Source organism: Rana temporaria, chromosome 12 (genome assembly GCF_905171775.1).
Source record: "Rana temporaria chromosome 12, aRanTem1.1, whole genome shotgun sequence".
NCBI classification, from domain to species: Eukaryota; Metazoa; Chordata; class Amphibia; order Anura; family Ranidae; genus Rana; species Rana temporaria.
The window spans coordinates 87,236,252-87,260,708 of NC_053500.1; the positions used below are offsets into that span (position 1 = coordinate 87,236,252).

The 24,457-nt window shown below is 42.0% G+C and overlaps 1 pseudogene; it reads right to left on the bottom strand.

Annotated features, from left to right (window-relative positions):
- Positions 1-24,180, bottom strand: part of LOC120919507 — a 334,252-nt pseudogene extending 310,072 nt beyond the window's left edge.
- Positions 24,181-24,457: the final 277 nt, after the last annotated feature.

Genomic DNA, 24,457 nt, shown 5'->3' on the forward strand with positions numbered 1-24,457 from the left:
GCGAGGTCCCGCTCGCTCACACATCGCGGTGGCATCGCTGGATCCAGGGACAAGGTAAGTAAACACTGCCTGTGGATCCAGCGAGGCGAGCCCGAGTCTGACTCTGGGTTACTGATCCTAGCACAAAAATCTAACCCCGAGTCAGACTCGGGAATACCGCCAGGGGGGGTTAACAAGGTACAACAACCTCCTTGTGGGTAAATTCAAAGAAATAATTATGTTGTTGTGGTCACTTCACACACACTCCAAAATCAACCCAAAATATATATTTAGCAAAACGTTTTTCCCAAAAAATACCCCCCCCCAAAAAAAAAAAGAAAACAAAACAAAACATTATATAACAATAAATAATAAAGTAAAAAGCTTGTCATAACTATGTAACAAGATCAGCCGTAACAAACAAGCATTTTAGTGTAGCATTTAAAAGCATGGTGTAATGCAGCGCATTCTTTTCTTCTATTTAATATTTAATATTAATTTGAAACGAATGTGCTTATTCCATTCTGAACAGTAGTTTTACCAGAACGAGTGCTGCCGTCTCCTAACTTGCTTCTGAGCATGCGTGGGCTTAAAACTTAGTTTTAGCCTACACACAGTGATTTTTTTATGACACAAAAAAACAACGTTTTGAAAAACAACATAAAAAATTGAAGCATGCTCTAATTTTTTTTTTTTCGTTTTTCAGAAGACATACAACAATGTTTTCCCCACACACGGTCATTTTAAATGACCGTGTGTACGCGGCATAAGTGTGGAAATACATGTTGCTTTATCCAATAAATACCTGCACTCAGAGACGCTTTCTCTTTGTCTTTTTTTGTACAACATCTATTAGGTAAATTTCCGTCTTTACTTGTCCGGGTGATCATTATCACCAAGCATGAAAGTAAAACAAATATCCCAAATTATTACCAGACTTGGAATAAAGGGGACACTAGTTCTGGTGACTCTGGTCTGGACCAGGGCTTTCCCTCACCTTGGAGGGATTTTCTCTCACTTCCTGTTGTGGCTATGTAACAGGAAATGCGATGGAAATCTGCCCAAAAAATTTAAAAAGTTGCTGTGTATTGTTTCCATAAAATAAAAACGCAACACAACACAAGAGAAGGCAGGATCACCTCCTAAATGCCTGGAAGCTGCTACTACACTCTGAAAGGTCATCCACCACAGATCAATTTTTAGAGACTGCTGCAGTGTGAACTTAGCCTTACTTTCAAAATAGAAAAACATTTTGGCCCAGATTCTCAAAGGACTTACGACGGCGCATGGCCATGTACGCCGTCGTAAGTCCTAATCTGACCCGTCGTATCTATGCGTCTGATTCTTAGAATCAGTTACGCATAGATATCCATTAGATCCGACAGGCGTAAGTCTCGTACGCCGTCGGATCTTAACTGCATTTTTTTTGCCCGCTAGGTGGCGCTTCCGTCGAATTCCGTGTCGAGTATGCAAATTAGCTAGATACGCAAATTCCCGAACGTACGCGCGGCCGACGCAGTAAAGTTACGATGTTTACGTTAGGCTTTTCCCGGCGTAAAGTTGCCCCTGCTATATGAGGCGCAGCCAATGTTAAGTATGGCCGTCGTTACCGCGTCGAAATTTGAAAAAGTTACGTCGTTTGCGTAAGTCGTCCGTGAATGGGGCTGGACGTCATTTACGCTCACGTACTTTGGAGCAATGCACACTGGGAAATTCCACGGACGGCGAATGCGCCGTTCCGCAAAAACGTCAATCACGTCGGGTCAGCCCCCCTGATCCAAATTTGAATTAGGCGGGCTTACGCCGGCTGATTTACGCTACGCCGCCGCAACGTACGGAGCAAGTGCTTTGAGAATACAGCACTTGCCCGTGTAAGTTGCGGAGGTGTAACGTACAGTTGTATTCAAAATTATTCAACCCCCACTGAAATTGATTGTTTTGCCAAGTTTGACATTGATTTTGATCATCCTGCTTACAATTAAATCAAAGAGGCACGTGTAGGTCAGACAAATATAACATAACATTTATAATGAAATAACCACAAATGTCTTTTCTGTGCTCACATCATTATCAGTTTTATTCAACCCCCAAGTGACATTCAATCTTAGTACTTAGTACAACATCCTTTTACAGTTATAACAGCTTTTAAACTTGAAGCATAGCTTGACACAAGTGTCTTGCAGCGATCTACGGGTATCTTCGCCCATTCGTCATGGGCAAAAGCCTCCAGTTCAGTCACATTCTTAGGCTTGCGCACTGCAACTGCTTTCTTTAAGTCCCACCAGAGGTTCTCAATCGGATTTAAGTCTGGTGACTGCGATGGCCACTCCAAAATGTTCCAGCTTTTAATCTGCAACCATGCTCTAGTGGACTTGGAGGTATGCTTGGGATCATTGTCCTGTTGAAAGGTCCAACGTCTCCCAAGCCTCAGGTTTGTGACGGACTGCATCACATTGTTATCCAATATCTCCTGGTACTGAAGAGAATTCATGGTACCTTGCACACGCTGAAGCTTCCCTGTACCTGCTGAAGCAAAACAGCCCCAAAGCATGATTGACCCCCCGCCATGCTTCACAGTAGGCAAGGTGTTCTTTTCATCATAGGCCTTGTTCTTCCTCCTCCAAACATAGCATTGATCCATGGGCCCAAACACTTCTAATTTTGTTTCATCAGTCCACAGAACACAATCCCAAAACTTCTGTGGTTTGTCCACATGATTTTTGCATACTGCAGTCGACTCTTCTTATTCTTTGGAGACAGCAAGGGGGTGCGCCTGGGAGTTCTGGCATCGAGGCCTTCATTACGCAGTGTGCGCCGTATTGTCTGAGCAGAAACTTCAGTACCCACATCTGACAAATCTTTTCTCAGTTCCTCAGCAGTCACACGGGGACTTTTCTCCACTCTACGCTTCAGGTAGCGCTCAGCAGTCGAAGTCAGCATCTTCTTTCTGCCACGACCAGGTAGCATTTCAACAGTGCCCTTTGGCTTGAATTTGCGAATGATGCTTCCTATGGTGTCTCTTGGTATGTTTAACATCTTTGCAATCTTCTTATAGCCATTGCCCTTCCTGTGAAGAGTAATCACCTCTTCTCTTGTCTTCCCGGACCATTCTCTTGACTTCACCATGTTTGTAACCACACCAGTAAATGTCTAGAAGGAGCTGAGTATCACAGTCATTTTAAAGCTGCCTGATTGGTGCTTATTAGGCTTTATTGCTGCTCCCTGACATCCACAGGTGTTTTCAATACCTGATTGAAAACACTTCAATGAACCTCTGTTCTTCAGAGTGGTAGTCTTTAAGGGGTTGAATAATTGTGTAAATGAAGAATTCACAAAATAAACATTTACTACTGTATTACAAAACCAATTGATGTCATTTTAGTTGCATATGGTTCTTTAAGAAGTCCTTGTAGGATTTCATTCTGAATCCAATTACAAATGTACTCTAAATTCCCTAAAACCATTTACAGCATTGGGGGGTTGAATAATTTTGAACACAACTGTAAATCAGATACGTTACGCTCGCACAATTTTACGCGGCTCTACGTGAATCCGGGCCTTAGTCTTTAGATCCACTTTCAATTATTATATGCAAGACAATCACCACACACAGACTTTCCAAAATAGACAACCCAGTCATATTTTATTTGAGGACTATGGAAATATCCATGATATAAGAGATCAAATGCAAAAGGGCACTTGTGATACATTTGCATTTAGGATATGCAATATGTAACATTGGGACATACCAGTAAGTGTCCAGAGATATACAATCAGCTCCACTCAAAGCGAACATACCAAGGATCCTTTTTTAAAAAAAAAAAAAATTTAAATGGCATAACAGTCACATTGCTGGAAAAAAAGATCCTTATGCTTGTGAATTTGTGTTGAATTTGTGTTCATCTTGATTGTATAAAGCACTGGTATCCAAACTGTTGCACTTTGCTTGCCTTTATTCAGCCCTTGGGGCACTACTTCTCCCACTGATGTTAACAATGGGGCATAATTCCTGCCACTGACAGTGGGGCGCTATTCCTCCCACTGAGACCAATGATGAGACAATATTCCTCTTATTGACACCAATAATGGGATGCTATTCTTTTCATGAACACCAATGAATAGGCATGGTTATCGACACCAGGACATTTTCTACTCCCACTGGCCAGTCTGGCCCCTCTAAAGTCTGAAGGCTATTAAACTGCCCCTTTGTTTAGAAAGTTTGGAGACCCCTGGTATAAAAGATATTTTCCTGATCAGGTCATTTCCTAACAAATATCTGAAAGGATGAAAACCCATATGCACCTTACCACTGACCGCCCTGTCCAGCGAGGCATGGACATTACCTTCCACATGCCGGTAGAGAGCCGTAATCGCCTTCCGTGAGAAAAAGTGGCATTTGGGAACTTGCCACTGAGGTACCGCACATTCCACAAACTCACGGAAGGGGGCATAATCTACCAACTGAAAGGGCAGCAGTTGAAGTGCAAGCAATTTAACCAAGCTAGCATTCAACCGCTGGGCATGTGGATGGCTGGGAGAGAACTTCTTTTGGCGCTGCAGCAGCTGGGGCAGGGAAATTTGCCTGGTACAATCTGAAGTCTGTGTTTTTGTTGTCTGTCTCTTGTTGGAGATGCGCAATAGGAAGCGAGAATAAATATCCACACTGAGGTATATTCCCATCTTAGACATTTTCATAATAACTTTAGCTAGGTGCTTGGCTAGAGACAGAGAGCTATTCAGGACTGTGCTGCAGTGCTTTCTGTGTCTCTCAATGGACTTTCCTCCATCCACTAGGGGGAGCTGATGAACAGAATGAGCCGAAGAGACATGATGGTAGGCAGCATTGAGTCATGGGATATTAGGTTTAGAAAATAAATTTGACTTTGGCAATTAATAGACCATAAGTATACACCTCCCTATGCAAGCCGGGTATAAAGAGAGCTGTATTTTCACAAGCTAAATACCAAGGGATTTCCTCCTTGAGGAGACCGAGGTGTGCCCATCAACCTCCTACAAGCCTGCAACCGTGTTCTGAGGATACTGAACCTTACTTGTGTGTAGGGTATCTATATTTGTGCTCCCAGTAGCACTCTAGTATTCATTTGCTTAACCTGGTGTGTCAGTGGGGGTGAGGTTGTTCTCAGGGTCAGGACAGAAGAACAGAGAGCTCAGTCTACCAAGTGGCTCCTGCAGAGGTAGCAGTACATACCATTTGTCCCCATCAAAATATTTCCTTTTATCTCCTGCTTTTATGACAATTTTCAAATGTAGGGTTTTCCCTTCGCTTTCTGCCTCAGTGACAACAGTCACCGGGATAAATAGAGGGATTAAAGAGTATCTAAAACCAAAAACAAACAATATTTTGCAGCTTACCAGTCCTTAGATTTGATAGCTGCATTCGTTTTGTTTTCATGCTTTTTTTTTACTTCATTATAAGATGGGGATTCTGCCAATAACACTTCCTGTAGTAGGGTGACAACTCATACTCGTGGTACTGTATCTAAGGAGTAGTAGTGTTAGGCTCCATTCACACTAATGCTTTTTTTTATGCATTTTGCAGTTTGCAGAAATGCAGGGAAATTTTTTAACAAGGTTTCCTATGGAACATGTTCACATCAATGCTTTTTTGTGCCTCTGCATTTTTGGAAAGGGTCAGGGACTTTTTTTCTTGCAAAAAGCAGCGTTTTGCATGTAATAGAATTCAATGGACCCGCATCCAAAACGCAAGTACCGCGTTTTTACCACGATTTGCATTTTTTTTGTTACCTGTTTATAGCTGGTTGTTAAAGGAAATTTAAATTGATGTAAAAAAAAAAATTAAAAACGCAAATCGCGGTAAAATCGCGGTAAAAACGCAGCAAGCACCGCAAAAAAGCACTGCAAAAACGCTCAAAAGCAACATGCATAGGTGTGAATCGAGCCTTACTGTAGGCATTGCTCCTGATTTGGACTTTTGGACAGTCCCCCTCTTTATGTAGAGTTGCATTTTAGTTCACAGAAGATAGCTGCACAAGCTATTGTTTGAGGTTTCCGGTCGGTCCACAGGAAGTTCAAGGACAGAAGGTTTCTGATAGCATTATCACATATTTTCCTATTCTTGCAAAAAAAATTATGTACACTAAAAATAAATAAAATAAACCAATGTTCACCACCCAGGACTGGTAAACTGATAGATATTACATTTTTGTTCTTGAAATTAGATACATTTTAATCTCCCCAATAGGTGTTAAAATAAATCCGCGCAAGTATATTTAAAAACACCAGTGACAGCAAAAGTATTTGGTATTGGACTAGGTATGTGTATGGTTGAAGGTGATCAGTGGACAGCTCCCTCTACTAATTGCTTGCTGGAGCAAGAAAGTGTTGAGAAGAAGAAGAAAGTAGAGTTGGCGCTGGTCCTACGGAGCCAAATGCTCCATAAAAGAGGCTCCTAGTGTAAGGTGCAGTGTGCAAAATATACACAAAGTGCTAAACGATCCAAAGTGCCAAGCGCCTATGTAAACTACTGGAATGATTCCACAGTATATATCATCAATGCAGCTATGAAAATAAATAAAAAATTACATAAAATATATATCACAGTGCTGTGCAAATTAATGTAATCAATATAAATACTGCTACCGTGTTTCCCCCGAAAGTAAGACCTACCCCGAAAATAAGACCTACTGCTATTTTCGGGAAGGGCTGCAATATACAGTAAGCCCTACCCCGAAAATAAGCCCTAGTGTAGAGGTGTGTGTGTGTATAGTGCATACACTACTCTGTTGCAGGAGTGTATAGTGTACTATGTGTGTCTGTGATACAAATGTGCCAAGTACCTGCGCCGCTCTGCGATCAGCTGATCTCCTGCTCCTCTCCTTCCAGCTGTCAGCGGGGGATTGCGCCCCCCTCCCCGTGCAGAGCTCCGTCAGTCTAGTGTGAGTTGCACTCAGCTGAGCTCTCCCTCCTTAAGATGCCAGCATGGGTTCTCGGTTCCCCTCCCTGTGCGGGTTAAGGAATTTGTGAGATGCATTCAGCTGATCTCTCCCTCCCTCAGATGCCAGCGTGAGTTCCCCTCCCCATGCAGAGCTATGGCAGGAAGTGACAAGCTGCACTCAGCTTATCTTCACCTCTGCAAGTAGCCAGCAGAGGATCTTGGCTCCCCTCCCTGTGCAGAGCTCCGGGAGGCTAACGAATGCACTCAGCTTATCTTCACCTCTCCAAGATGTCAGCGAGGGATCTTGGGCCGCCCTTCCCCTGCAGACCTCCAGCGTGACACAGGCATTATAAGAAGGTATGTGGCATACATCTCAGCATGCAGCAAGTTTTGCATTGTGATTCCAACATTCTACAAGAACGTTTACACAGGGGATTTGTGACAGGCAGGGAGGGAGAGAGTGTGTGTGTACAGCACATGGCATGATAAGACCTACCCCGAAAATAAGCCCTACTGTGTCTTTTGTTGACAAAATTAATATAAGACCTGGGCTTATTTTCGGGGAAACACGGTAGGTAAAGAAAATGTGCAAAATTTAAAATTTCTGTACCATTAGGGTACCTATTTTAACCCTTTAAAAGATGTGCCGACAAACAAAAAATTGTATTTATTCTTTTCAACACATTTTTTGGTGGAGATGTCCCCAATTACTTTTTTTGGAGAAGATATATTGATGATGCCTTCTTCCTCCTGGAAAGGGAATACCGAGTCCTTGCAAACGTTTATGAACGCGGTTAATAACCAATGGGGAATTAGCTTTACCTATGAAGCAAATATTGTCTCTGTGAATTATCTAGATTTGGTTATTTCAAAAGAGGAAGGGAGGCTGGTTACCAAAACCTTCTTTAAAACCAGCGACAGGAATGTTTATATACCAGTAGGAAGTTGTCACCATCCTAGATGGTTGGAAGCAATTCCTAAAGGACAGTTCCAGAGGATAAGAAGAAACTGTTCCAGAATAGAAGACTTTAAAGAACAAGCTGATATCCTTAAAAATCTCTTCCTAGTCAAAGGGTATAAAGCTGACACACTGGAGAGTGATCTCACCAAAATTACTAACATGGAAAGGGAAACACTTTTAAAACCCAAAGCCAGGAATACAAATAATAATAGTTTTGAGTGGGCATTTGTTACGACTTTTTCATCACAACATTGGTGGGTTAACAAAACTATGAAAAAGCACTGGAAAATTCTCAAAGGAGATGAGATACTGGGGGTACATTTACATCTATAGGAGAACTTCCACTTTAAAAAGGATAGATTGGCACCCAGTGCTATTGACATACCCCCCAAAATTAGTATGTTTGGTAACTTGAAAGGCTTCTTTCCATGTAGGCGATGTAAAGTGTGTAAGAATTCTGAAACTATGAGATCTTCTACCTTTAGTTCATTTGTGACATCTAGGACCTACAAAATCAAGGAGTTTATTACTTGTGAAACTAAAGGAGTAATTTATCTTCTTATTTGCCCTTGTGGGCTACAATATATTGGTAGAACCAAAAGAGCACTGAATATTAGAATTGGGGAACACATAGGAAATATCTCCAAAGGTTTTACTGAACATAGCGTTTCAAAACATTTTCTTTTTCACCATAACAAGGATCCCTCTTTACTGAAAGTACTGGCCATTGAGAAATATACTCCACACTGGAGGGGAGAGGACTTGGTGAGACATATATCTCGACGTGAAACTCGATGGATATATGACCTCTAGTGTTATCGACCCTTCGGTTTAAACGTGAAGTGGGACGTCAACTGTTATATAGATAACAGTTGATGTGTCCGACCTTCGCCTTCTGAATTTTTAAAATGTTAACTTATACTTTATAAATAAATAATTGTTCTATTTTTAAATATTTTTAAATAATATTTATTTTTGCTAAATTGTAATATTAATACCGGCCGACAATTAATTTTTGCTGTCCTTATCTAAGCAGAGAATAGCTAGATTATTAATTAAATATTTTTATGGTTTCTCATATATATGTATTTTATTTAAAATGTATCTTTTGAAACTATTCTGTCTTTGCTGCATATATATATCTGTATTGTTAAAGAACATGGTATTTTTTACAATTTTTTCTGTAATCTAAAGTTGTCTTACTTCGGTGACCCCGGGGGGGGGGGACTGAAAAATCTCACTTCCGGTGTCACGCCCATCCAGGAAGTATTTAAGTGTGATGTGGTGGTGTGGGAAGTCAGTCTCCTTTCCCAGTTGAAGCCAGTTATGGGCAAACATGTCGGGTGGAGCTATTCTTAAAACGCCATCACACTTAAATACTCCAGCTCTTTGGTTCGCTCCTTGGCTGTAAATTTTATTTACAATATATATATATATATATATATATATATATATATATATATATATATATATATATATATATATTTTGATGCTGTGTTTTTTTCTCTTCTATCCTGAGTTTTTACATATTTTTTATGATGAACTGACTTGCTGTGAGAATTTTAAAAGTGGATTGGTGCCTGCTGTGAAGTTTTTAAAGTGTTTTTTCAATAAATTCTTTGGATATACTACACTATGAGGATCTCTTTTTTCTCCCTCCATTTCCACTGAGTCTACGTGTTCAGAATTTATTATCCCGCATCTTTCAAGCTGAAAACTGAAATCTGACTACCATTCTTCTTGTGTCATACGGCCTGGAAGTCTTTTCTCTTCCTTCTTGCAAGATATAAGCACTCCTCCCCAAGATAAGTGATACATCGGGGCCGGCAGGCTGATGCACAAGCTCATCTGACCTCCTTAAAACCGGGGTCCAACGATTGGGTAAGAGTCAGTATTTATATTTCTTCAGCTGAATATAAAGATTCAAGTTTCTTCAAGATGTTGGGTTAAAGTCTGCAGCGATTAATGAACTATTGCTTGGAAGTATCTGGTGGTCAGGATTTTCTTTGATATATTTTTTTGAGGACTTTGATCACTCAATTACCTCCTTTCTTTATTTGTTTTGGGTTTATTTATATCTTTTTTGTTCACCTGGTACAGGGTGTATCAACACATCAATTTTTTCATCACTTTATGGTTTTGATATAACATTATTTCACTCCCTTGTGATTGCACATTTAAATGTTTGGAGCGCTTATTTCTTTTTTGTATGCATACTTTGCCCCCATCGCTACACCTTTGGTTTGCGTGAAGAATTCTCCCTTATGCCAAAAGTAATTGTGGCTCATGGCTAGCTGTAGCCCCTCAATAAAATATTTAATTTGTTCATCTTTCATATCTGTGTATTTATAAAACGCCCATTCTGCACTCTGTAGTCCATCCTCTTGCACTATATTTGTATATAGGGAATTCACATCTATGGTTACTAGTATATAATTTTCCTCCACCTCAAAGTTTTTTAATTCCTCAATTAGCTGTCTACTATCTTTTAAAAAAGACTTCCCTTCTTTTACTAATGGCTGTAAAAAAACATCCAAATAGGCACCTATAGCCAGATTCAGAGAGAGTTACGCCGGCATATCAGTAGATACGCCGACGTAACTCGGAATCTGCGCCGTCGTAAGTTTAAGTGTATTCTCAAACTGAGATACACTTAAACCTAGCTAAGATACGACAGCCTGCGTCGTCGTATCTTAGGGTGCAATTTTTCAGCTGGCCGCTAGGTGGCGCTTCTGTTGAGTTCGGTGTAGAATATGTAAATGCCTAGATACGCCGATTCACGAACGTACGTGCGCCCGTAAAGATACGCCGTTTACGTAAGGCGATTCCCGGCGTAAAGTTAGTCGAACAAATAGCTGGCCTAGTCAATGTTAAGTATGGCCATCGTTCCCGCGTCGAAATTTGAAATATTTAAGTCGTTTGCGTAAGTCGTCCGTGAATGGGGCTGGACGTAATTTACGTTCACGTCGAAACCAATACGTCCTTGCGGCGTACTTTGGAGCAATGCACACTGGGATATGTACACGGACGGTGCATGCGCCGTTCGTAAAAAACGTCAATCACGTCGGGTCACCAAACATTAACAAAAAACACGCCCCCCATCCTCATTTGAATTAGGCGCGCTTACGCCGCCCCCATTTAAGCTACGCCGCCGTAAGTTAGGAGGCAAGTGCTTTGTGAATAAAGTACTTGCCTCTCTGACTTAAGGTGGCGTAGTGTAAATACGATACGCTACGCCGCCTTAAAGATGCGCGCCCCTACCTGAATCTAGCTACTAATCTAGAGAATAGGGAATCAATGCCACTGATTATTGGTCTTCCTGGTGGCTTACTTTGATCTTTATGTATTTTAGGGACATAATATATAACAGGTGTCCTTGACGCCTCGGGTGTGAGGAACGTAGCTTCCTTTTTGGTAAGGATGCACCTATCTTCCCCTTTTTTTAACAAACACTATTTTAGGACCTTTTTTTTTTTAAAACGGATCGTAATGGATACATACCAACAAACAGTTGTCACCACAGGCAGTGGATAGGCAACATTCCAAAGGGGCAGTTGATGAGAATTTACCACAACTGCAGTAATATCAATGATTATGAGACTCAGGCAGACACTATTATAAACAAATGTGTGGAAAAGGAATATAAGAGAAATTAACTACTGACACTGAAAGAAAATGTGAAGAAAATGAATAGAAATTCAATGATAGAAGAAACATCAAAAAAGAAGATATTAAAAAATAAACGTATCGACATGGCATTTTTAACAGGATACAACATACAGCACAAATCCCTGGAAACCATAATAAAAAAAACTGGCCTATTTTGCAATCTGACAAAGTATTGAAAACCATCATACCTACTAGACCAGGGGTGCCCAACCAATGGCCCGGGGGCCACGTGTGGCCCGCAGAACCCTCTGATGTGGCCCACAACCTCCTGCTCTGGGATAGAATAGAATACTGCTATTAAAGATCAGTTTATTACTAAAATCACAGTGTATATATGGGAATATCTGTTCTCTGGTGGTTACTGGGCTGCTTTCAAATGAGTCAGCAGATGCAGAGCACTGCTGGTGCGGGTTACCTGCACTGAACCATAGACTTCTATTATTACTTGCGAGTTTGGTGAGATTTCTGAAAGTGCACCAAACCTTCAGAATATAATAGAAGTCTATTGCAAAGTGCAGAAAAGCCAAATGTACACTGTGTTGCACCCGCGGTGCGAGTAAACCACAGCACATCAGTGTGAAAGTCGCCATGGGCCCCTTTTACACGGTCAGTCTGACTCAATTGGACCCTCCATTCACCTCTAAGGAGTGGCATCCGCCCGCCATGCTCATTGTGGCCCGCGACCAGTTACCTAGTCGCTTAAGTGGCCCTCGCGCTTCAAAAGGTTGGGTACCCCTGCACTAGACCCTCTTTTATCTATAGAAGGGCACCGAATCTACAAAATCAGCTTGTTCATAATGCCCTGGACCCTCCGAAGCAAATTAAAATCTTTAACTACTAGCCGACCGCGCACCGTCATTATACGGCGGCAGGTCGGCTCTCCTGGGCGAGAGCCCGTAGCTATACGGCGGCTCTTTGAGCCGCCACTAGGGGGCGCCCCCCGCTCGCCCCGACTCCCGTGCGTGTACCCGGCGGGCTCGATCGCCGCCGGGCACACGCGATCGCTCGGTACAGAGCGAGGAACGGGAGCTGTGTGTGTAAACACACAGCTCTCGGTCCTGTCAGGGGGGGAAATGCTGATCTTCTGTTCATACAATGTATGAACAGAGGATCAGTGTTTCCCCTAGTGAGGCCACCCCCCCCCCACAGTAAGATAACACACAGGGACATACTTAACCCCTTTCCCGCCCCCTAGTGTTAACCCCTTCACTGCCAGTGGCATTTTTATAGTAATCCAATGCATTTTTATAGCACTGATCGCTATAAAAATGCCAATGGTCCCAAAAATGTGTCAAAAGTGTCCGAAGTGTCCGCCATAATGTCGCAGTACCGAAAAAAAAATCGCTGATCGCCGCCATTACTAGTAAAAAAATATATTAATAAAAATGCCATAAAAATACCCCCTATTTTGTAAACGCTATAACTTTTGCGCAAACCAATCAATAAACGCTTTTTGCGATTTTTTTTACGAAAAATACGTAGAAGAATACGTATCGGCCTAAACTGAAAAAAAATAATGTTTTTTTATATATTTTTGGGGGATATTTATTACAGCAAAAAGTAAAAAATATTCATTTTTTTCAAAATTGTCGCTCTATTTTTGTTTATAGTGCAAAAAATAAAAACCGCAGAGGTGATCAAATACCACCAAAAAAAAGCTCTATTTGTGGGAAAAAAAGGACGCCAATTTTGTTTGTGAGCCACGTCGCACGACCGTGCAATTGTCAGTTAAAGCGGCGCAGTCCCGAATCGCAAAAAGTGCTCTGGTCTTTGGACAGCAATATGGTCCGTGGGTTAAGTGGTTAAGCACCTCAAAGGATTTTTTAAATGTGGCACATGCTTACCCTGTAGGGTAAGCAAGAAAACTAATAGGAAACAAGTGAAGTTCACCTCTTTAGCTGATGGATCTGAACATAACATAAACAAACTGATTACATGTAAAAGCACCCATGTAACTTATGTAATTGAATGTCCATGTCGGAAGCAATATGTGGGCAAAACCACAAGAGAGTTACACATCAGAATACGAGAACACATAACCAATATCAAAAACGGGTTTAACAAACAGTGTTTCCAGACATTTCAGAGATTACCACAACCGGGACCCCACATGTATGATCTTCTATGGAATTGATAAGATTAAGGGACATTGGAGAGGGAAAATTAAAAAAGATTAAAGTATCTCAGAATGAGACACGATGGATTTTTCAGCTAGACACTCTCCAGCCCTCAGGCATGCAGGCCCGTCGAACAGGACAGGCAAAGCAAGCAACTGCTTGGGGCCCAGAACTGGCCAGGGGCCCCCAGCAGCCGCTTGCTATAAGTGCTGCAGCCTGTAGCGTGGCCTGGGATTGTGTCGTAATTTTAATTTGTGTCCCTCGTCCCGGGAGCCTTCAATCCGGGAGTATCCGGGAGTATCCTGGAATCAAATATGGACAGCCTGCCGCTGTAATTAAAGAATTCTTAACTCACTGGTTGCTAGGACTGCCCCGCTTGGCGTGTAGCAACCAGTGACATCACATTTTGCCTGCACAGCGCCACGCTCTCTGAGACTCCGACTCCACCCACCCACCTCCTCCTTCAGCCGCAGCAGAAGAAGCAGCAGAGAGAGCAGTTCAGCAGCATCGTATTCAGACAGTGAGTCACTTACGGCAGACCGAGCCCTCCAACCTCCTCCACCGCTCCAGCCCACTGCCCAGCAGCAGCCCAGTGACCTCGGCTCAGCTGGACCCGGTCCGTCCCGACCTCCGAGTCCCGCTGCCTGCTCTGCAGTGGACCTCCTCCAGGGCCCAGTGGTGTCTTGGCTCCAGTCCTGTGACCTCCTCAGGTAAAGGGGTGTAATGGGAGAGTCGAGAGTGTTTGCCAGGGAAGAGTATGCAATGTCAGCCCTGACTGTGTGCGTGGCTTCCTCTGTACATACGGCACACACTGTCACATGCTGCTCTGCTAATATATTTTTTGGATTCACTTCTTTCCAAAAGAGAGAGTCATGTACGCTGCTGAGTACACGAATGTGGTCTGACTGCACTAACGAGGGACAATGGGCTGATTTGTAATGCCTGGATGGAAGAAAGGTGTGTGTTCTTGCTAAAAAGTCATTGCTGTGTTCCAGCCTGCAATAAAGATACAAAATAAACATTACTGATTGCTATGAGCAATGATGAAATTTCACAATTTCTATAGATTAGAGTAGGGAAGGGTTAAATCCCCTGCCAGTTTATATTTTTGCTGTCTGTGTACTGTTGGGAACATTTCCATTTACTTCCTGTCACAAGGATGCAACAGGAAGTGAAAGGAACTCATAAAGTGAGGGAAATTCCCCTCTAGGGGCTCATTCGCACGTGCAGTATCCCGTGAAAAGCAATCCACTTTTAATCATTCTTCATAGGGCATTTGGCAGGTAGCGAGGTGTTATGTCACTTTCTCACTGCTTGATTTAACCCCGTAAATGCTGCACTATTGTGCTGCAATCACATGCATTGCATTCGGTTGTGGGGCAGTTGCGGCACTCCCCCTTAGACTTGCATTGGTTGGTAATGCCCACCTAATGTGACATGCTATTTAATTTTTGCCATGGCATTGGTACAGCTCTGAGCAGACAGACTAGCAGGCTCAAGGGCCTGGTTTTACCATCCCCCAGCTGCACATGTGAATGAAGCCTTGAGCCTAGGGTGACCAGACCTCCCCAGTTTCAGGGGACAGTCCCCTGATTGAGGACACTGTCCCCGGACCAAGTCTGTCCCTGGTTTTGTCCCCAGATTGGATTTAATAGGGGGAAGGGGCAATTTCAAAGACAGTCAGTGCAGAATTAAAATAAAAAAAAATTAGAATGACACCCCCCCCCCCGCTCCCTACTAGCATAGGGGGGTTGTATTTTTCCCATTATCTGTGCCCCTTTCTGATGATCATGTGCTGGTCGGAGCAGAGGTAATATTTCTTCAGTTTCAGGCGCATGCCCATTCAGCTTCGCTTGCATGTTCTTCTGCCTTGGCTCAAATCCTGGCCAGCCTATCTCCTTGCCTTCCCTGGTGGAGTGATCTTCCTCCGCTCACCATCCAATAGTAACCGGGGCCCGAAGAGTAAGACTTGAGAGGCTGTGAGTTGGGCGGCAACGGGCAGAGAGTCGCTGATTGTTGCCATTACTAGTAGTAAAGAAAAAATATGTCCCCGGATTTCATTTTAAAAATCTGGTCACCTTACTTAAGCCCCTTTTACATGGGTCCAGAGAAGAGCAGGCAGATGACATATTTGTGACCGCTTAGTATCTATGCTGTGGTTCATGTAGGCTTTGCGTGCGGGGAGGGTTGGGGGGCCTCCATGTCCAATTTGCTCAAGGGGCCCCCAAATTCCTTCAAATGGCCCTGCAGACATGAACATAGATCTAGATCTTAACTATTTTCTTACCATTTTTTTAAGTTTTAACACTTATTCTATTTTACCTAATTCTCATTTTATTAGGTTTTATAATTATCTTCCACCTAAGACACTTCCAATTTAATCACACAAATGGTAGGGGGTATTTGGATAGTAGTAATATTCTTTGTTCATATTTATTTTATATTTTAATTTAAAATATATCACCACATTTAATTTTATTGATTCATGCATATTCTTATTCCTGGTTTATTTTCGCCTTAATTGATGTAGGAACATAATAGGGTTAGTGCATTACCATGGAACATATATATTTAATTTTTTTTTTTTAACTTATTTTTTTAACCTAATTTTAACCAATTTTTTGAGCTTGTTGTTATCCGTCTTAATATAGCACATCGTGACCTGGGGATTAGACGTTACAAGATTCCAGTAACACATAGCATGTTTTACAACCTTGTATTGATCTGTGTCTCTAATAATTTAAATGGCCGTCAGGCTAATACTAACAATTTAATTATAGGAAGTAAGACTTATATCTCCAAAATCCCACCAAACATGGCCGCTCCTTGACTATTTGTGGTCTTCTGTCTTCAAAAACCTACCCAAAATGGTTGGCGATCTATTTCAGGCTCCAGTCTTCAATATCACACCCAAAATGGTGGAAGACAGGTCATGATCTGCTATAAAAAGGAAGTGAAAGTGACGCTCAGCGTGTTCCAGATGAAGTCACACGACGAAATAGGTAGAACAGGCTATGAACGTCACATCGTTTCCAGGCATCAGACTTTTGTCAACATTATATGCCATACTGTTTTTGTCTACATGGGAGTACCCATTTTTCATTTACTTAAATAAAGTATAAAATGATACTACACTATCTGGGGCTCCTTTCTCTCCCATGTATGGGCTATTACTGGGCATCATCAGCGCAGGGGGACGAGTTACGGCCAGAGGGCTACACAGTGGCCTATACTCTGAAAGCACCAGACCCTAATGCCGCGTACAGACGGTCGGCTTTTGTGATGAAAAAAAAACTACGTTTTGAATCATGAAATAAAACGACGTTTGGAATCATGAAATAAAACAACGTTTTTGAAACTTCATTTTCAAAAACGACGTTGCCTACACACCATCGTTTTTTCAAAATGCTCTAGCAAAGCGCGGTTACGTTCAGCACTCTTTTCCATTGAAGCTAGCTTCATAACTTGCTTCTGAGCATGCGCAGGTTTAAAAACATTGTTCATCACAAAAAACGACCGTCTGTACGTGGCATAAGAAGGGGTGAAAAAGTTGGTAATTGCAGGGTGTATAAGAGCACGGATTGCAGTGATCACAGCATACAACAAGAGCACAAAGCACTTTTAGAATCACTTAGCACTTGGCAATTGGATTTGTTTACTTCCAATAAGGACATTATATTGCACTGAAGAAAAAAAATAAAAATAAACATTTTTGTTTGTCAGCACATCTTTTAAAGGGTTAATATAGGTACCCTAATGGTACAGGAATTTTACATTTTGCACATTTTCTTTACCCAGCAGTGTTTACATAGGCACAATAGCACTTTAATTTGCACAGCACGGTGATATATATTTTATGTAATTTTTTATTTATTTTCATAGCTGCATTTATGATATATACTGTGGAATCATTCTAGTAGTTTACATAGGCACTTGGCACTTTGGATCGTTTAGCACTTTGTGTATATTTTGCACACTGCACCTTACACTAGGAGCCTCTTTTATGAAGCATTTGGCTCCGTAGGACCAGCGCTAACTCTACTTTCTTTTTCTTCTCAAATCTCCCCAATAGGACACAGACCACAATGAAAACTACATACACTTTCCCTTTACTTTCCCCGTCACCATCCTCATGCCCATTCACGCGTCATGATGCAAATGCGTCATACGCCCGCGCCGTGTCATCGGACGTGTGAGGACTATATTAAGCGCCTGTCAGCGATACACGCTGCACGGGCCAACTCGGGAGGACACGCTTACAGCAGCCCCCAGCCAGGTAACTTTAACAGATGCTTTCTGACATAACTAGGACATTCGTTTTTTACATACAGACCCATTCGGGACTAGTTTACTTATTCATTTCTTCATGCACCGCGGTGTGCATATGTTTTTTACCTGATTCCCTTCATTGCCTCTTATTGAGGACTTAGAGAAATCCTTTCTGAGGTGATTACTGGCGTTTGTCCATCAGGTACATAGGATACTATGTGCCCATTTTTGCTCAGCCATTTGGTTTTTATTATGCATCCATTCATTATTTTCATATACATTTTCCTTTGCATTTGTTTTTCTCTTTTTACACACCATCTATTAGTTGGTTGCCATGGCCCAATTACCTGGTTAGGCTGCACACCAACTTATGAGGATCACGTCATCTCTCCCAGTCCTCCCCGGCTTATAGTGAGTCACAGCAGAAACATCATGTAAGTTTTGCTCACTTTCTCTGTAAAATTGATTAGTAGTACTTCTTTTTGATATAATTGGGATCTAATCAGACTATTACAGTTCTTACTACAGATAACGGTATTTTGTCCGTACCGAACATGAATTAATGATTATGGCGTTTTAAGCTGCATTAGTATGATCAGGCTGCTCAGTTCATACAGCCTTCTCTCTTGTGCATCACGCTATGTACGAAATTACTTTTTAAGTATTTTTTTGTCCTGGCAACTGACGACTGACTGACTTTCTGAGGCTAATTTATTGAACATAAGGCACTAAGACCCCATTCACACCTTCGCGTTTTGTCAGAGGGACAAAAAGCCATATAAGTGAGTTTAATTACCACCTTAGAACGCCACAGAACCTGAGTAGTTAATGTGTTCGGTTTGAAAAGGATGAGGTGGCAACCCTAGGGGTGGTGAATGGCTGAACCGATGCCCTGCAGTTTGCTCCTGCAGACGCTGAATGCCTGCTTCTCCTCCTCTCACCCACGCAGGCATTCAGCGGCTGCAGGAGTAAAATGCAGGGCATCAGTTCCGTTATATCAGCCACCACTGCTGCTCCTCTCATCCAGATGGAGACAGATGTAGCAGGGGGGCTGCCAGGGCCCCCTGAAGCAGGTGACCATGTGGCAATTGCGACCCTTATAGTTACACCTCTGTACCCCGTAATATGGAGATGTTAAACACAAAGGGGTAGATTCACATAGAAGATACGACGGCGTATCTCCAGATACACTGTCGTATCTCTGAGTGTGCAGGGTCGTATCTATGTGCCTGATTCATAGAATCAGTTACGCATAGATTTCCCTAAGATCCGACCGGCGTAAGTGTCTTACACCGTCGTATCTTAGGCTGCATATTTACGCTGGCCGCTAGGTGGTGCTTCCGTATATTTACGCAAGGAATATGCAAATGAGCTAGATACGCCGATTCAGAAACGTACGTCCGGCCGGCGCATTTTTTTACGTCGTTTACGTTAGGCTTTTTTCGGCGTATAGTTACCCCTGCTATATGAGGCGTATTCTATGTTAAGTATGGGCGTCGTTACATAGTTACATAGTTACATAGTTAGTCAGGTTGAAAAAAGACACAAGTCCATCCAGTTCAACCACAAAAAACAAAAAAACAAAATAAAAAACACAGTAAAATCCTATACACCCAACTCCATACCCACAGTTGATCCAGAGGAAGGCAAAAAAACCCCAGCGGAGCCATGATCCAATTTGCTACAGCAGGGGAAAAAATTCCTTCCTGATCCCCCGAGAGGCAATCGGATTTACCCTGGATCAACTATACCTACAAATCTTAGTACTCAGTTATATTCTGTACATTTAGGAAAGAATCCAGACCCTTCTTAAAGCAATCTACTGAGCTGGCCAGAACCACCTCTGGAGGGAGTCTGTTCCACATTTTCACAGCTCTTACTGTGAAAAAACCTTTCCGTATTTGGAGGTGAAATCTCTTTTCCTCTAGACGTAAAGAGTGCCCCCTTGTCCTCAGTAATGACCGTAAAGTGAATAACTCAACACCAAGTTCACTGTAAGGACCTCTTATATATTTGTACATGTTGATCATATCCCCCCTAATTCTCCTCTTCTCAAGAGTGAATAAATGTAGTTCCTCTAATCTTTCCTCATAGCTGAGCTCCTCCATGCCTCTTATCAGTTTGGTTGCTCTTCTCTGCACTTTCTCCAGTTCTCCTATATCCTTTTTGAGAACTGGTGCCCAAAACTGAACTGCATATTCCAGATGAGGTCTTACTAATGATTTGTACAGGGGCAAAATTATATCTCTGTCTCTGGAGTCCATACCTCTCTTAATACAAGAAAGGACTTTGCTCGCTTTGGAAATCGCAGCTTGGCATTGCATGCCATTATTGAGCTTATGATCAACTAAAACCCCCAGATCCTTCTCCACTACAGATCCCCCCAGTTGTACTCCCCCTAGTATGTATGATGCATGCATATTCTTAGCCCCCAAGTGCATAACTTTACATTTATCTACATTAAACCTCATCTGCCACTCAGTCGCCCAATCAGACAGAGCATTGAGGTCGGCTTGTAAATTGGAGACATCCTGTAAGGACGTTATTCCACTGCATAGCTTGGTGTCATCTGCAAAGACAGAAATGTTACTTTTGATCTCAGACCCAATATCATTTATAAATATATTGAAAAGTAAGGGTCCCAGCACTGAACCTTGGGGTACACCGCTGATAACATTGGACCATTCAGAGTAAGAATCATTAACCACGACTCTCTGAATTCTGTCTTTCAGCCAGTTTTCTATCCATTTACAAACTGATATATCCAATCCTGTAGACCTTACCTTACACATGAGCCGTGTGTGCGGAACTGTATCGAACGCTTTTGCAAAATCCAAATATATCACGTCCACAGCCACGCCTCTGTCCAGGGTTTTACTTACCTCTTCATAAAAGGAAATCAGGTTTGTCTGACAACTTCTGTCTTTCATGAATCCATGTTGTCTGCTGCTTAAATAGTTTTTTTTCAGCAAGAACTCATCCATGTGGTCTTTTATTAAACGTTCCAGTATCTTCCCAACTATAGAAGTTAGACTAACAGGTCTATAGTTACTTGGTAAAGACTTTGTTCCCTTTTTAAATATGGGCACCACATTGGCCCTGCGCCAATCCAGTGGTACTATTCCTGTCTTTAATGAGTCCCTAAATATTAGATACAGTGGCTTTGAAATGACAGAGCTCAACTCACCTAGGATCCGTGGGTGGATGCCATCAGGTCCAGGTGCTTTATCCACCTTTATTCTGTCTAAATATTTCTGGACCATATCACTTTTGAGCCATTGTGGATTTGGGGCTGTGTCACTCCCACCCCCATTTTGGACATGAGCTCCCCCATGCTCCATTGTATACACAGAGCTGAAGAAAGCATTTAATAAATTTGCCTTTTCTTTGTCCCCAGTCACCCACTCTAGATTATTTTGTAAGGGGCCTACATGCTCAGACTTCACCTTTTTACTATTAATATATTTAAAGAATTTTTTGGGGTTTGTCCTACTATCTTTTGCAATCTGTCGTTCGTTTTGAATTTTTGCATCCTTGATTTCCTTTTTGCATATCCTGTTATATTCTTTGTAACATTTAAACAACACTAGTGTTCCTTCATTTTTATATTTTTTAAAAGCTACTTTCTTATTGTTTATAGCTTTTTTAACTTTGACCGTGAGCCACATAGGTTTTATTTTTAGCCTTTTAAACTTATTGCCCGCGTCGAGTTTTGAAAATTTTACGTTGTTTGCGTAAGTCGTTCGCGAATAGGGCTGGACGTAATTTACGCTCACGCCGAAAGCAATGACGATTTGCGGCGGAATTTAGAGCATGCGCACTGGGATTTTTCACGAATGGCGCATACGTCAAATTCGCGGGGTCACAGTTAATATACATACAACACGCCCACATCATCCACATTTGAATTAGGCGGGCTTACGCCGACACAGATACATTACGCCGCCGTAACTAAGGGCGCAAGTTGTTTCTGAATACAGAATTTGCGCCCTAAATTACGGCGGCGTAACGTATCTGAGATACGTTACGCCGGGCAGATAGATAGACCATTCTATCTGAATCTAGCCCAAATTGTTTAAACCCACAAGTGTCTTTTTTTTTTTTTTACCAATGCTTTTCCCTAGTACTACCTTTTGAAATCAACAAATGCAATCATTTTAAAGTTGGATGTAAGGTTTAGTGTAGTAAAACACTTCATAGTTCGTTAAACAAAAAAAGTTTTAAATAAATAATTAGTTATTTTTTTCAATAGCACATATTTTTACACATATATACATTAGACCAAGGGGACAGCTGAGGAAGAAAGAGCTACAGTACTTTGTTTTAACCAGTTCCCGACCCCCGCATGTACATATACGTCCACAATATGGCACGTACAGGCACATGGGCGTACACGTACGTCCTCGCCTATTAGCGGGTGGGGGGTCCGATCGGGACCCCCCCGCTACATGCGGAGGTCGGGTCCGCTCGGGGAGCGATCCGGGACCACGGCGCGGCTATTTGTTTATAGCCGCTCCGTCGCGATCGCTCCCCGGAGCTGAAGAACGGGGAGAGCCGTATGTAAACACGGCTTCCCCGTCCTTCACTATGGCGGCGCATCGATCGCGTCATTCCCTTTATAGGGAAGACACGATCGATGACGTCATTCCTACAGCCACACCCCCCTACAGTTGTAAACACATACTAGGTGAACCCTAACTCCTACAGCGCCACCTGTGGTTAACTCCCAAACTGCAACTGTCATTTTCACAATAAAGAATGCAATTTAAATGCATTTTTTGCTGTGAAAATGACAATGGTCCCAAAAATGTGTCAAAATTGTCCGAAGTGTCCGCCATAATGTCGCAGTCACGAAAAAAATTGCTGATCGCCGCCATTAGTAGTAAAAAAAAAAAAATTTATAAAAATGCAATAAAACTATCCCCTATTTTGTAAACACTATAAATTTTGCGCAAACCAATCGATAAACGCTTATTGCGATTTTTTTTACTAAAAATAGGTAGAAGAATACGTATCGGCCTAAACTGAGGAAAAAAAATGTTTTTATACATGTTTTTGGGGGATATTTATTACAGCAAAAAGTAAAAAATATTGCATTTTTTTCAAAATTGTCGCTCTATTTTTGTTTATAGCGCAAAAACTAAAAACCGCAGATGTGATCAAATACCACCAAAAGAAAGCTCTATTTGTGGGGGGGAAAAGGACGCCAATTTTGTTTGGGAGCCACGTCGCACGACCGTGCAATTGTCTGTTAAAGCGACGCAGTCCCGAACTGTAAAAACACCTTGGGTCTTTAGGCTGCATATTGGTCCGGGGCTTAACTGGTTAAAAGAGGAACAGTCCCTCCAAATTAGAGACAGTTGGGAGCTGTGCTGTAATTACTTTTTAGGCATATATCCCAGATACTCTGCAAACAGGTTTTACTAGTGATGTAACTAATCCAGTTGTAGTAGGCGCAACATGACAGAATTCGACTGTAGCGCTGGCTACAAATGTTGTTCAAAATGCTGAAAACTACTGTATAGCAAGAGTGTGGGGCCATTCCCTTTGCCATAAGGATGAGGAACAATAAATTTGAGCAACTAAATTCCCACTAAGATAAAAAGGAGGGTGGAGCTTATTGCCATTGTGAAAACTAGCCAGTGTCCACATTACCACGATTTTTCAATGCAGCCATCTCATTTACATCTATTTCAATGAAGTGCTCTACAGGCGACAATTGCACAAAAGAAGCATGGGTACACCTGGTGCATTTGTGGTGCGAATAAGAATGAATGGCACCATGTTGCACCTGCCAGAATGTAGTGAGGTTGATTTACTAAAACTGGTGCAAAATCTGGTGCAGTTGTGTATGGTAACCAATCAGCTTCTAACTTCATCTTGTTCAGTTAAGCTTTGACAAAAAAACTCTATGCAGTGGTGCACCAGATTTTGCACTCATTTTAGTGAATCAACCCCATAGTGTTTTCATGTGGAATGCATGCAATATCACAAACATTCTTGCATTTCATAGACATGAACAGAGCCTTAACTAGAAGTCTCATGCTTCCATATTCTTACCTGTAGAATGCATTGGGTGGGCTCTGATAATGTTCAGCAGGAGTAGGCCAGAAGTGTTCAGGTTGGCTATGCCAAAGCAGCATGGTGACTTGTTAGATGTATAAAAGAAGTGCAGTGATGTTCACTTTAAAATTCCAAATCAGCCAGTTGTCAGTAATTTATATGGAGGACAGGATACACCCAGGCCAAGACTATTCTTATACAGCAGGTGGATGTCAAGAGAAGATCTGCCATTGGCTGCTTATCGACTGCTCTCTGTTATCATTGGCTGATCTGAATAGGACAGCCTTGCTCTTTGTGTGTGTGTGTGTGTGTGTGTATACATATACACAAAAAGAGACATCACACTGTGGAAGCTGTTTATATGTATACAAACGCAAACAGACTAAGTTCACTCTCTCTGTGTACATTCACAGACAGTTTTACATGTTGATGTTGACCTTTTATCAGCTATAGGTGAGATGGACATCGCCAGTCAATGCAAAC